Source organism: Clupea harengus, chromosome 20, assembly GCF_900700415.2.
Source record: "Clupea harengus chromosome 20, Ch_v2.0.2, whole genome shotgun sequence".
Classification (NCBI taxonomy): domain Eukaryota; kingdom Metazoa; phylum Chordata; class Actinopteri; order Clupeiformes; family Clupeidae; genus Clupea; species Clupea harengus.
In genome coordinates, this window is record NC_045171.1 from 17,334,633 (window position 1) to 17,348,639 (window position 14,007).

Sequence of the window (14,007 nt, forward strand, 5' to 3'; positions counted from 1 at the left end):
GTGTGTGTGTGTGTGTGTGTGTGTGTGTGTGTGTGTGTGTGCGTGCGTGCGTGCGTGCGTACGTGCGTGCGTGCGTGCGTGTGTGTGTGTGGGTGTGTGTGTGAATGTGACTCTGACACAGTTACGTCTTGTTTGTTTGAAACTCTGGCTCTTGTTTATTTGTGTACTGCATCATCCGGCTGTCCATTTCAGTGTCAGGAATGAATCAGGGTTCTCTCTGTGGAACTATATTAGTTTTCTGTTAGCTGTCTGGCACAGATGTATAAACCCAGGCAGAGACGTAAATTGTTTTATTTTTCGGCATAAAACTTTTAATATGTACCTTGTTAACTGACAGTGACGGTCAAATTGCTGACGCTGACAACAAAGGCAGGAAGTGATCTGTGCAGGCATGAATGGCAGCCAGAATTCTCCCAGCTATGAAGTTCCTTTTTAGCCTCCAATTAGCTTCCCTCCGTTTGTTTACTATCGGAATGTATAATGAAGAATCACCTGTTTCAAGTTACCAAACAAAAACAAACAAACAAAAAGTCTATTTTTGGTTTATTTCGTATTGTATAAAGTATGGCAAAGAGGCCGCACCATGAAAATCAGACATTTGTTCTTATGTATGAACTGGAATTCATTTATAAAAATCCACTGGCCACTAAAGAGAAGGGGGGGATGTGAGAGACTTAATATGGTGTTTTTTTTTTTTTTCACGATGAAAGAAGACGTATTTCATTCATGGCAGCTTCTGAATTATGCAGTGTTTGAAATTGCCAGGTTTCAGGCGGTGGGATGCAATAATGGTGAAACAATTTGATCATTAAAAATGAATTTGGGATGCTTTGAGGGGAAAGAAGTGGTTTTCTAGTTTGGATGGTTGTCACATTTTCATGCATCTCTCTCAGCCTCTCTGTTGCTCTCCCTCACTCTGTTTCCATCTCTCTCCCTCACTCTGTTTCCATCTCTCTCCCTCACTCTGTTTCCATCTCTCTCCCTCACTCTGTTTCCATCTCTCTCCCTCACTCTGTTTCTCTCTCTCTCCCTCACTCTGTTTCTCTCTCTCTCCCTCACTCTGTTTCTCTCTCTCTCTCTCTCTCTCTGTTTCTCTCTCTCTTTCTATCTCCATTCATCTAAAAGTCTGTAATCAAATTGCATTACTGGCTGTTGAAGTAATTGTTTAATTCAAGCTCTCCGAATGGGGCAGGCAGCCCTCAAGCACCTGTGTCATTTCTTAACATTTGAAAATTCATCCAAACAATAAACCTCACACACTCCACACCTCCACAGGGATCCTGGGAGCCTGACAGCACCTCGTCCAGCGACCCGACTGGTCGTCAATTCTTCGACTTGACTCGGCTCTCTGCTTTGGCACGGCCTATAAACCAGCCCCTACTGCCATCCCTAAAGCTGTCAGGATTCAGCGCTTGTGCATTCGTTTGTCTGTCGAGGTGCCACAGATATGCATCCCTCCATCCAGGATGGAACCTGCTGATTAGCATAATGGATGCATGGATTTCTCATGAACAGACCCAGACATTTGTGGACAGCAGCAGACATGAACAGATACCCTATAGAGAGAGACAGAGAGAGACAGAGAGAGGGAGAGAGAGAGGGAGAGAGAGAATCTCTAGTCATTAAACACACACACACACACACACATACACACACACACACACACACCCACACACACACACGCACACACACACGTACACACACACACACGCACACACACACACACTCACACACACACACACACACACATGCACACACACATTGTCACTGGTTTGTTTGGAAGTGGCCAGTCATGTAAGCTGGAGGGTGCTGAAATGTCTGCCTGTGGCTGAAATATCTGTTATTTAACATCTGGAAGCACAAATGATTATAATTGTGTCTTAAACATTCATGGCAAACAATACATTTTTTTTTACTGTCCCGCCACACACATACATACAGTAAATTCTATATAAATAAATGAAGAATTTAAACATTTTTATTTTAGTGTGTGCAGTTTAATTCTATTCTCTGTGATGGCATCTTGACGGGACAAGTTCTTTCATCAGATGTGTATCTGCCTTTGATAACCCATTGGTCCAATTTTCTGGTACGAGCCAAAGCCTGCCACTTTGATCACTATCACTATCAGCAGGGCAGGGCAGTGTTCTCAATGGCCACAGCGATATCTCCCTCCAAGCTCCTTCCTTTTCTTTGTGCTTTATTCTCAACTCCTCCCCTCGTCTCGCGGTCCAAACTTTATGGGCATTGACAGGCATCCAAGGCGCGGAATCAAGGCCTCAGCAGAACTAGCTTGCACTTCTTACGTCAGCATTCCCTCTGTTTTCTCCGGCAACTTTAAGGGTTCAGGAAAGTCTCAGCCCTGCACACTCGCCCTGCATCAGCTCCCAGCGAGACACACACACACACACACACACACACACACACACACAAACACACAGCTTCACTCGACAAATTCAACAAACACACAAACAAATACACACCGTTACTCCACAGATTCAACAAACAACGCACACACAAACACAGACAGCCTTGTGTCACCACCTCTTCAGTGATTAGATCTGGTCTCACCTCGCCTCTCATGGGTGATGATATTGTCCCACAGGCATGCTTGAGTGAGGTAATGAACAGGTTAACTACACACTGCAGGCTGGCAGCCTGCGCCACATTGGCCTACAGCCCTGTGATTTGATTTAAAGTTCATCTCCCAGAGTCTACAACGACATAGATCTCAGCTTTATATCTGGGCGCTTGATTTGCATTTTAATGGCCTGTATCAGGACTTCTACAGCCCCTACACTTAATCTATTACCACTAAAGCCACTTCATTAATTATGCAAAATGTTATGCATCACAAAGGTGGGAGGGGCTCCACTAGCGTAGATAAAATTGATTGGATTGTGCGCTATTATGTGCATTTTCTATCACGCAAGTTTTACATTTTTTTTACTTCTCGGCCTCCAAACTAAAGGTGACCTAAACGAGCAAAAGGGAGAAGTGATTTAATTATGTGCGAAAGAGGAGCTCACTCTCAGAGTTTAGCACCGCGTCTCGTCCAGCTCCATTAGCATGACAAAAAGCCTGCCCAGCGCAGATGACCACATTAACTCAAACCCAGTCTTCATGAGCGAGCAATTTGTCTGCGAAAGGTCTCAAGCAAACTTTAATCTGCACTCGTGGTATTTACTTATTCAGCAACACAATGGATCAGTCTTGGTGTCGAGTGAATTATTCAATCAGCATCAATCAGGGCAAATATAGGCATGTCAAGGATAGTTTAGGCTCTCACCTGAGAAATAAGGAATCACTGATGTCCCTATCTATATGGAAGCAATCAAACTCCATGCAACAATATCCAACATAGAGTTGCATTGGGGGGGGGGGGGTAATCGTAGAACAAAATACTGCTAGGAAGTCTCACACTGTATAAAATAGCTGATTTCATGAATTCATGTATCTCGTAAGTAGACTTCCTTGCAGTGGTTGGCAATCAGATACTGACAGTAATTTGGACACTTAACACATACGTTACGTCATTCATTATGTCTTTGAAGAGGTTCAGGTTCCATGTGATTTTCTTTCAACATTTTACCATGCAAAAATGCATTAAACACTTTTTCTCCAATTTTCCCCTTTACGGACACAGTGCATCGTGAGCGTTATTCAGCATATCTGTTTAGCTTTCCCCCAATATAGTCCATAATTTAATGGATTCTACTTTTTCGCTTCATGAGAAACTCAGTTAAAGCCACTGATTCTGAGTTTAAAGCTCATACATCAAACTGAAAGACTGAATTTAAGAAAGGTCACCGTGTTTACAAATCATTTTTCATGAGCAATAAGCGTTGAGAGTGGTAATTACATCACCAAGAGGTGTGGACATGCTGCAGTCCGCTCCCACAGCGGTGCCGTTGTTGCGTGTAACGCACACCTTGAACACACAGACTGAGAGTAAGGGGGGAGCGTGGTGCAGGGGGTGGACATTCCTCGGGCCTATCTGAGCAGATACCCACTGCTTTGTCTGTCCTGGGAGTTGAGGTTATTCTCATTCTCGTTGTCCTCCTTTACCTCCTCACATCCTTCTCTTGTCTTTTTCCCCTGGGCCAGACCTGGGCTGGCAGCGCAGCACTGGTGTGAGTGTCTATGTGTGTGTGTGTGTGTGTGTGTGTGTGTGTGTGTGTGTGTGTGTGTGTGTGTGTGTGTGTGTGTGTGTGTGTGTGAGTGTGTGTGTGTGTGCATGTGTGTGTGTGTGTGTGTGTGTGTGTGTGTGTGTGTGTGTGTGTGTGTGTGTGTGTGTGTGTGTGTGTGTGTGTGTGTGTGTGTGTGTGTGTGTGCGTGTAGGGGTGGGATGCTCAGTATTCTGCTCAGCCCTGGAGCCAGACCCCAGAGAGGAGGCTGCAGAGAAATACGAGCGCTGCTCCTGCTGCCGCTGCCGCTGCCGCTGCCGCTGCCGCTGCCGCTGCCGCTGCCGCTGCCGCTGCCACTGCCACGCTTGGCTGCTGTCCCCGAGTGCCTTCGCCACCCTCTCTATCTCCATCTCTCCACCTATGCGAGCGGCAGCAGATGGGGGGAGTAGGTGGTGGGCTATCATTAAGATGGAAAGGAAAGAGGGAGGGTGTGTGTGTGGGGAGGGGGCAACATCTCCTGTTCTGTGTTCAGTCTTCCCAGCTTGCATACCAACACTTTTTTTTGTGCACTTTGTGAGAATGCGAATGAGGCAGGATCCAGCGGGTGACATCGACCGGCGCTTGGATCCATGTGACGTGATTGGTTGTGGCTGCCCACCCCACACCCCCAGCCATTTCCTCCCGCCCACCTTAAGACATCAAACCGAACCTAATTCTTCAAGAGCTTTCCACTGTTTATTCTGCGCCTTTAATTTGCTCAATCTATAAATCAAGTCGGCGTAGCAAAGATGTTTTTGTGTCTGTAAGTAATTGTAAGGCATTTTTTGGTTGATTGCCTGATATCCAGAGCATGCACATTCCACATGTATTTACAAGGTGTTGCAAATAATTCGCTCTTGATCTGTTTCTGTCAAAGCCTGACCTTACTACACCGCCGGGTCTTCCATTCTGAGAGAGAAAACTGCCAGCGCTTAGAAAACACACACTCTCATTTCCGTCTTTATTCTTTATGTTTTTCTCTTTTTTTTCACTAATCCTCTCCCTCACTCTCTTGTTTTTCATCTGTGATTAACTTGATGGTACACTGTTTCATACTCGCCTCGAGATTGGCAAGTGTGAGCGCAGTAGAGCCGTACATATCTGCCCCCAATTTCCTTTTGTGATTAAGGAGGCAGCCTGGCTACCAAACAGGATTCCATTTTATGTGCCAAGAAGGTCCTTGCCTCTCCCTTGGGGTCTGTGATAGATTGCCGTCTCTTTGTGTGGGGAAATTACATTGTTTTGTTAAAAATCTGCCACCGTTTCTCTGGTAATGCCTGATGAAACAAGCTTCAAAATAGCACAGAGAGGGTCATAGCTGTCCTTGTGAATGATGGGACTTGGTGTCTGTCCACACGAGCAGGGGTTGAGGCACAAGATAAGGAAGTGGACGATGGCTAAGTAGCTGCAGATCTCGACCCAAAGGTTATCACCAGTTGCCATGCCTCACCTATCCTCTCCTGATAGCCAGTGTTGTGTTCTTCTCATACTTTGTCTTATCACGTCTCAGAGTGGGGATAAACAGAGCGAGGCGGACTCATACTTCACACTGACACATACCAAGTAGCCATGATGTATTCATGGTACCGGTACACCAATATAAATTCCATAAACCAGTCTAATTAATTATCAGCCGGATGATTTTTTTGTGCATACGCAAAAGGTGCCAGCTTGTTCGTGAAAAAAGTGATCATCACCCGTATAAATTTTATTGGTCAGTGTTGGCAGATGTGTATGCACGCATATAAAGTCCTTCGGCGATGGCAATGTGAGTGACGAGTCCGGATGGGTTGTGTTTGAGGGGGGGTTGGGATGTTGGGGGTGAGATAGAATAGAAGGAGAGATCACGAGCACGGACTCAGAGGGTGACAGGAGAGACAGGGCTGTGGGAGGTTTCATTCTGCACTTCCGTTTTTGTTACCAAACACATTGCAGAGTGATAAAGCTGCCCTTGCTCTCTCCCTACCCCCCCTCTCCCCAGGCCCCCCTGATAAACAGCCCCCGAACCCAGCCAACCACCCCCGCCCCACTGATGCCGCTCTCTAGCCCAGTGCATTATATCTCACTCTGACCTTCACTCTCCTTCTGCGCAAAGTGGCTCTTGCTGGTCTTCATAGCCTTAGGGCTGGCTTTCCCAGTTGCGGACACAAAGCCCACCTCTCCAAAACACACACACACACACATACACACGTACAGTACAAACACACACACACATACATACAAACACACACATGCTGGCAGGTAAACGGGCAGACAGGAAGGCCGTGCTCCACAGAAGGAGGACAAATGGCTTCATTTCGCTTCACTTAGCGCCATGAAAACCACACCTCTTGGCCCAGGCCCTGCCAGGATGCATCCAGAGATGGAGAGCAGGAGGAGGAGGAGGAGGAGGAGGAGGAGGTGGAGGTGGAGGTGGAGGTGGAGGTGGAGGTGGAGGCTTATCCAGGTGTGGGCTGGCAGCTCATATGGCCGCGGTCAGGCCCACCGGGGGAGGAGGGGAGGTGATGCTGCTGAGAGTCAGCCCATAAGCACAGGAGGACAGCCTCCGGCCAGAGGGAAAGAGAGAGAGAGAGAGAGAGTGAGAGAGAGAGTGGGAGGGAGGGAGGAAGAGAAAGATAAAGAGATGAAGAGAGAAAGACGGAAACAGAGAGAGAGAGAGAGAGGGAGGGAGGTAGGGAGAGAAAGAGAGAGGGGGAGAGAGGAAGAGAGAAAAGCAGAAAGAGAGAGAGAGAGAGGGAAAGACGGAAAGAGAGAGAGAGCGAGAGAGAGGAGGGAGAAACTGTTCTCACTAAGTTAATTAACCCTAAAGCACAGACACATGCACAGATAGGCACACACGCGCAACATGCCATGTGGGGACATATTGTGTCCCTGAGATTTTGACATGGGGATTGGAGGTGTATCGCACTTTGGGTGCGTGTGTAATCCACAACAGATGGAAAAAGGTTTTATAAAAATGTGTTTGTGGTCACTGCCTAGCGTTCTCCAAGGGGAAATTATATTAGATACTGTGTGTTGTAGTCTCCACACGAAATACTCTTCAGGTATTATGCCACTGTTTTGTTAAGAAATATAAAGATACAGAACATTCCTTATATATGATTTCACTTTCTCCTCAACCTGATTTTGAGCATCAGGTGGCTAGATAATGTCTGTGGCTAGATAATGTCTGTGGCTAGATAATGTCTGTGGCTAGATAATGTCTGTGGTTGGATAATGTCTGTGGTTGGATAATGTCTGTGGTTGGATAATGTCTGTGGCTAGATAATGTCTGTGGCTAGATAATGTCTGTGGTTGGATAATGTCTGTGGTTGGATAATGTCTGTGGTTGGATAAGTAGGCTGACATGGAGTGTTCCATAGCCAAGGTCAAGAGTTCACTTATAAGGAAGCTCAGACACAGTACAAAGTAGTTACTCTTGAAATGTACGTTTGTGAATATTTTGATCCAACAATACAGACTGCAAAGCATAGCATATTATTTTTCTATTATTATTTTTTGTATTATTTATCTCTCCCACTCTCATGAGTATAGTGCCATGAACTGAGCTGTCCAAAAAGAGTAGCTGCCTATCACTTTCAAAGCAAGTGGAACCACTGTTCTAGAACCAGATATAATTATAACATCCATAAAAATTGTTGATTTCCTCTGTCTCCATGTCATGGATAGTTGGAGAGCTCCATCACGATGTGTCAGTTTTGTCACACATGCTGATTACTGATCAGAGAAAAGAAGGCTTCTGAGATAGAGAGATGTATAACATTACATGACCAAAGTTATCTTAGTGAGCAGAGTACTCATTTACTTGCTTAGACATCATCATATTTGGGATCGTATGCTGTGCCTATGTGCAGGCTGAGCTAGTGGATGTGACATTCAATCAAGATGAGACAAATGGCACACAGTGAGCTGTGAGTAACTGCTGTACAAATGTCAAACACCTGTATGTTTACTGACACTCCAGATGGTCAGAGAGTGCACATCCTGAGGTCGGAGGTCATATAGAGCTGCTTCTCTGCCAAATAGCTGACAGAAGAGCACTGCAGCAAGACATTTGCACTAGACAAATAGACACATGGTCTTTATTCTGCTGGCATTCACTGAGTGAGGGTGAATACCGTTTCCATTGTTACATATTTTATAATATATGAATTGGGTTTTGTGAGTGATTATCTTTTCTTGATGTTTTGTCGACCTTCCTACTCTAGCCCCCAGACAATATCTTTGTTTGGACTTTCTTGAAAGGTGCGACTCACTTCTGCGACTTCTCTTTAATAGGTTGCCATTGTGCCCAAGGCCATGTCCACAGACTCATTTCGTCCAGGTGACTTTGCCACACAGCCTCATAACAGTAAATCTGCGCTGCCCAACAGCGATATAAAATGGCCTTCTTCTAGTTACCTGGCAAACGGAAACTGCTGTTTGCTTTGCAGCTTTGAGTTCTCCAACCGCAGCCTATAGAGCCACCCTAACGTCCAGGAGAATAGAAATAGCATTTTGATATTTTAGATCATGAAAAAAGATATTTGTGTACAATTTCTTGGTATTTACCAGAAATGCATACTGGTACAAATGTTTCCCGGGTAAATAATATTTCAACAATGTATTGCATAATGAGACAAAATATATCCATGATGTTTGAAAAATACATTTACATTTTCAAAATAGTGCTACTTGTACAATGGTGGTCATATGTCAATCAAAAGTCTGTGAAATTCCAATACTGGTCTAGAGTGCAAGAGACCTGATCTAGTCACATTCAGTGTACTTTTGGTTGACACCTCACCAAGATTAATCTTAATGGAGGGTATCCAGACCACAGCAAACACAATAAGAGTTGGGGGCCAGCAGTGCTACACTAATGTTCATATTCAGCTGTAAATCCAAATCCAAATCACATGTGCAAATCTATGTGAAAAATAAACAAAAGACAACAAAACAGACTTCAAAAACAAAGGGTGAGAGTTTTGTGAAAACAGTTCAACATGGATTAAGAACACAGGCCATTTTGTTAGCTTCTGACTGTGTCTGATAATAAACCTCCCATGTTAGCTTTGCTGCCTTGTAGTGTGTGCTGTTTGAGGGAGAGAGACAGAAAGAGAGAGAGAGAGATGGGGAGAGGGATAAATAGAGAGAGAGAGAGCTAGGAAACACCACTGTCTCAGAGCGTTCACTGGCGATCGGTCACGTTGATCCTCTTACTCAAGTGTGAACATCCCTCCTCTTCACGCCAAAATGCACAACACCTTTAGTGCACGCGGCATGTGTCCAGGGTGCAGCCGAGCAGAAGCGGAGGGGGGAGAGATAGAGAGGGAAATACCAATTACCCTGACCTGGAATCTCACTGTGCTGCTTCGTGGGATATATAACATAGCGCCTGTGCTGATTTAGTTGTTGTTAAGGAGCCATTACTTTCCATTTTAGATTTATTTATGAATTCATAATCTTTCTCTACCATTGTTTAATATCACCTTAATTTACTGATATGCTGTTTCGTAAAGAGAGAGAGAGAGAGAGCGATGGAGAGGGTGAAAGAGGGAGAAAAGGTGGAGAAGAGAGCCATAGTCATCGAATGGATTTCTCTCAGCAGAAGAGGAATATGTAATGATGTTTAATTGAATTTGATCCGCCCGTGTTTTTACATAACATTCACCGTGACTCCCCTCCCCAGCCCCCCCCCCCCCCTCTCAACGGCACAGACGTCCACATGATAAATGACACAACTCAGCCATTTATAAATGCAGTCCATTTGGATGTGGAAAAATATATAATAAGATGCTGTCTAATAAGACGTATAGGCAATGCTGCCGGCACACACCGTAATTCATTCACCTCCCACACACACACCCGACCCGACTCTACCATCTCAAGGTGAGATTACTTACACACACTTATTTATTTATTTAGTTTGTTTATTTATTTGTGTACCCCTCCTCCTCCATATCCTCCTCCCTTCACTACCCCCCCCCCCAAAAAAAACCCTCCACTGGAACTGTAAACATGTATTGCAGATGGAGGCTGTGCACTGTGCAGATAAGGCTCACATGATCTCTTGAGGTCTAATGGTCTTTCCACACATGTGCTCAAAGAATGCCTCATTCACATCATGTTAAGCTGTCTGCAGTAGCCAGATGTTTTACTTCAGGTCATGGGTTCACTCTCGTAGATGAGTTGGTGTATTTGAGCTAGAGATGACAGATTAGCTCAGACAATCAGCTATGTTTAACTGCAGTGCCTTATGGTGAAATACCTTATGCGCAACATCTAAACACATCAAAATGTAAAGGAAATGTAACTATATTTTCAAATACTGTTTGTTAAAATGTACCTGTATGTGCAAATATATAGTTGCATGTTGTCTGGATATGTGTGTCTCTGCCTGTGTTTGTATTTAGGGCAGTTGTGACAACCCTTGATATGAGGGCTTCTCATTTGTTCCAGTCAGGATTTTACAGAATAGTGAGGCTGTTTTGGATGTCCATGTGCCTTAGTTTGTCTACAATGCCATGCCAGCTAGTTAGGAGTATCTTGAGTAATGCCTTTGTTTTGTAATGAGCACAACAGTCCACCAACATCATCTTTAAACTGTCTTTAGTTGTCTGCAGCTGTCTTTAACTGTCTGCCTCTCCTTACCACATTGCCATTGTGCTTACTCTAGGGGTGTTCAGGCCCTGGGCTTTGCAAAGTGCCTTGAGACAGTTTTATTGTTTTGGCGCTATATAAATAAAATTGAATTGAAGTGAATTGAATTGAATAGGTCCGGTATGTGCTATAGCAGGTAAATGTCCCTGTAACGATCACAGAATGCTGACTTCTGGCCAGAATCCAAGCCTGCGACATGCCGCTGAAGTTAGTTTGCACTTTGACAATGTGCACTTTCTGATGTCAAATCAGCCTATTATTCTTTGTTTATTAAAAAAAAGATCTCTTCAACTTAATTTCTAGACTAACAAAAAGAAACGGACACTCAGTCGAACACTCTGTTCCTACAACCTGTAGTAGTGAAGAGAAACAAAATCATGATCCATCCTCACAGGATGCACTATGACTACCTCTGTAACACAACCACAATCTGGTGTATTCCTAGAATCCTTCACACCTATTGACCTCCCCGAGCTCACTTTCCTAATCTCATCTAAATCCTCAACATGCCTGCTACACCCTATCCCTTACTAACACACTGCCCTCGATCAATGAGACACTTCTTAAAGTGCTTAACAATTCTCCAATTGCAGGATATGTACCATTCAACAGCAGTGTTCAAACCATCTCTCAAAAAACCTAACCTTGATCCTGATAATCTAGCTATTCACAGACCTATCCAATATCCAAGAAGGCCTCCAATCTGGCTTTAGAGCCCATCACAGCACTGAGATGGCCTCAGTCAAAGTTCGGAATGATCTACTCATTGTATCTCTTTTATGGATGCATTTCAATACTGGTTCTTCCAGACTACTTCAGTGCCATGCCCTGTCCTGGCTTAGGTCTTACCTTTCTTACCATCTTCCGTTTGTACATGTCTGCAGTGAGTCATCCAGTCATGTGAAACTAAGTTATGGAGTTCCCCAAGGCTCAGTGCTTAGAGCCCTGCTGTCATAATTCTACTTTTTCTACTTGATATCATCCCCCAGAACTACAATGCACAAGTGAAAAACATTTGTTTGTACAAGTAAAAAAAAATGTATGACCCGTTGCACAGATACCAGAGCCAGACATGGGAGAAAATGAAAACAATTATTCAACAGGCGGCCTCACAGCATCTACCTGTAAATATCTTTTGTGTGCTCAGAACAACAAATAAGTCAGTGGTTGAAATTCATTTTTCCACTGTACCAAACATTTTACTGTGTGCCCGACACTTCACCAGGGACTGCTTCAAAATTGTGCACAGTTCGATTGCTAATCAGCTGCAGGCCCATTTTACCAAAGTTTTGTGGAAATATGGTAATGTTTGTTTCGATCACAAGATGTCGACTAGTGTTCAAGTGTGGAGGTAGATTTATGATTACAAACTGCAATGTCCCGGCTAACCAAGTTTCTAATACCCTCGTAATTTTCAAACACGTATTACTGCAATCAGCTTGGAAACCACCAGACACTAATGTTTTTTAAGGCAAAGTGCAGCTTAAAAATAAATTGTACCTAAAAAACAAGATGAAAGCGTTTGCCTACAGAAAAACATGCACATTTAAAGTGTCTAATCAATCTTAACCTTCTTCAATGATAAGCGCCTGATAATTTACTAACATTAATAAAACTAACAAATAATTTAGCATCATTTTAAAGCAGTACTTTGCTTTAGAAATCATCATCAAATATCTGGTCATTTTCACTTCAGTTTACCGCTCTGGCGGTAGACCAATCAGAACAGAGTGAGCGAGCCGACCAGTCAGAGCACACTGGGCTCATCGAGAGGGGGAACTTAAAGACACAGGAGCTCCTACAGAGTGTTTCAGACAAAGAGTGAATAGACATGAACAGTATGAGCAAAATAATGTGTTTTTGGAACATTGAAGCATGTAAATCTATTTAAGTAGGCCCCAAAAATAAAATGATGTACATTGAAAATTAGTATGATAGGTCCTCTTTAAAAAGCAAGATAGAAATGGCATACATGCCTTCAAAATGTGGATATGGGAGAAGACGCCTCTCCATATCATGGACAGCAGGAAAAAACAATTCATGGGTGCTAGACCAAATTAAGCCAAAAGGGTCGCTATTAATAGCTACTTAATAATAGAAATATGCAGGCTTAAGTACTATGGACACATCATTAGAGCACATCCAAGCCTTGAAGGAGCCATCATGCTGGGAAAGATGCAAGGCAAACGAGGAGGAGGAAGATGGGATGGCCGGATAACATCATGCAACCATTAGGGATGGAATCGGAAGAGACAGTGTGGGCAGCAGTAGATTGTGAAGCTTAGAAGAAGATAATCGACGGCATCACCAGGGGTTGGGAACGACCTGACGGATGATGATGATGATGATGATGATGATGATGAATTAATTGTCCCCTACTGCCCACCAAGTCCCGTTTGTTCCCAGGGTGCAGGCCTTCTTGTGTCAGTGTCAAAAAGCCCAATAGGAGGCAGAACCTTTTGCTATCGAGCCCCCCTCCTGTGGAATAATCTCTCTTTCCATCTGTAAGTCTAGACTGAAAACCGTCTCTTTAGTGCATCGTACTGTTAAGATTCAGCACCCATCGCAGTATACTTCCCATACACCATGGCGGGCAACCTGTTCTTCTACCACTTCTTCTTCTCTCTATATATCATATGGTGCTACCTCGTTGATACTGTTGAAGTGGTCGTATTACTTGTTGTTCTCTTTGGGTTGACTATGGTTCATATCCTTTACCCTAATCTGGGTTAGTTATCCAAGGGGGCCTCTCCCACCCCACCCAAGCCCTTACCCTAACCTGGGTTCGTATCCAAATCCTTACCCTGACCCAGGTTTATTCTCTTGAGGGGTCAGCTCCCCAACCCCTTACCCTAGATAGCCTGTTGCATACCATAGGATAAATGAGATTGATGTTTAAATAATTAGGCTGTACATCATTTCAGACATCATTCAGAGTGTGTGTGTGTGACTGATATTCTGTTTACTAACCTGTCTCTGTTATCCCCCATATAGTAGGACATTTGCCTGCAAATGCTGATGGATGTGATAACATTGTTCCTCATCACCATAACCTATAATTACATATACACACATAAGGTAACCTAACTCTGTTCACTGACTTTGTCTCTTTTCTTCCAATCCTATTCTAAATGACCTCCACTGTGGGATGTTGCTGTAGATTTTCCACCTGATCCACTGACAGGAACCCTCTGCTTAC